This window comes from Sinocyclocheilus anshuiensis, unplaced genomic scaffold (assembly GCF_001515605.1).
Source record: "Sinocyclocheilus anshuiensis isolate Anshui unplaced genomic scaffold, SAMN03320099.WGS_v1.1 scaffold1891, whole genome shotgun sequence".
NCBI lineage: Eukaryota > Metazoa > Chordata > Actinopteri > Cypriniformes > Cyprinidae > Sinocyclocheilus > Sinocyclocheilus anshuiensis.
In genome coordinates this window covers 92522-94253 of record NW_015549560.1, presented here as the reverse complement: position 1 = coordinate 94253, position 1732 = coordinate 92522, and the positions used below count along the sequence as shown (strand labels likewise).

The 1732-nt window shown below is 40.5% G+C and overlaps 1 protein-coding gene across 1 annotated transcript in view; it reads left to right on the top strand.

Moving 5' to 3' along the window:
• Positions 1 to 1732, top strand: part of LOC107657148 (connector enhancer of kinase suppressor of ras 3-like) — a 65951-nt gene that overhangs the window by 827 nt on the left and 63392 nt on the right. The gene's annotated exons all lie outside the window — the stretch shown is intronic.

The following is a 1732-nucleotide window of genomic DNA, read 5'->3' as shown; positions in this document are numbered from 1 at the left end:
AAAGACAGAACAGTTAGCATGTTTTGCTCAAACTTTTGCCATGGCATTAGAACTGGTACACCGTTGTCGCTTGCGAAATCAAAGTGACGGTGCCTTGAGTGGAAGTTTACAGATTAAGGGGCGGTAATATTATAATGAAATCCCTTTGCCACGTCACCAAGGGAGCGAAATCAGACGTGCTCGTTTTCTCAGACACTTGCAGAAAAAGGCTTACCTAAACAAAGTGATTGGGTTAATCTTTTTCACGTTTCCTTGGTTGGTAGATGCACCAGGGACCTGATTATAGCACTTAAAACCTGGAAAAGTCAGATTTTCATGATATGTCACCTTTAAAAAAATAATACAAATGTACATACTTTTTAACCACAAATGCTGGTCTTGCACTAGCTCAACTTCACGCATTACGTAGTCATGTTGGAAAGATCACACGTAGGACGTAGGCGGAAGTACCAACCCAGTGTTTACAACGCGAACGTGCAAAGAAAGTCAAATGCCCTTTCCAATAAAAGGTAAAACAACGATGTCGGACGTTTAAAGTTGAAGGAGAAAATGAGTTTTTCCGCCCTACCCTACCTTTCTGAACCGGCTTATACAGATGAAGAGCTAACCGTGCGTGACCTTTCCAACGTGATTACGTCATGCGTGAATTTGCGGACGCGCATCGCGGAGCTAGTGAAAGATGTGCATTTGTGGTTAAAAAAGTATATAATTTTTTTTTTTGAAAATGACCGATCGTTTCGCTAGATAAGACCCCTATTCCTCAGCTGGGATCGTGTAGTCCTTTGAAGCTACATTGAAACTGCAATTTTGACCTTTCTGTTGGATCCGTTGGCCACCATTGAAGTTCATTATACACTGAACAAAATTATAAACGCAACACTTTTGTTTTTGCCCCCATTTTTTATGAGCTGAACTCAAAGATCTAAGACTTTTTCTATGTACACAAAAGGCATATTTCTCTCAAATATTGTTCACAAATCTGTCTAAATCTGTGTTAGTGAGCACTTCTCCTTTGCCGAGATAATCCATCCACCTCACAGGTGTGGCATATCAAGATGCTGATTAGACAGCATGATTATTGCACAGGTGTGCCTTAGGCTGGCCACAATAAAAGGCCACTCTAAAATGTGCAGTTTTATCACACAGCACAATGCCACAGATGTCGCAAGTTTTGAGGGAGTGTGCAATTGGAGTATAATTTTGTTCAGTGTATGAAGAAAAATCCTGGAATGTTTTCCTCAACAAACCTTAATTTCTTTGCTATTGAAGACAGAAAGACATGAACATCTTGGAAGACATGGGGGTGAGTAAATTATCAGGAAATTTTTATTCTGGATGTCAAGTCAAGTCACCTTTATTTATATAGCGCTTTTAACAATACAGATTGTGTCAAAGCAACTGAACAGCATTAATTAGGAAAATAGTGTGTCAATAATGCAAAATGACAATAGTAAACACTAATTTTTCAGTTAAAGGCAGTTCATCATTGAATTCAGTGATGTCATCATCCAGCTCAGTTCAGTTTAAATAGTCTCTGTGCAATCAAGTCAACGATATCGCTGGAAATGAAGTGTCCCCAACTAAGCAAGCCAGAGGCGACAGCGGCAAGGAACCAAAACTCCATCGGTGACAGAATGGAGAAACCAGGCTCAGTTGGGGGGCCAGTTCTCCTCTGGCTAGACAAAACCAGCAGTTCAATTTCAGGCTGCAGCAAAGTCACATTGTGCAGAGG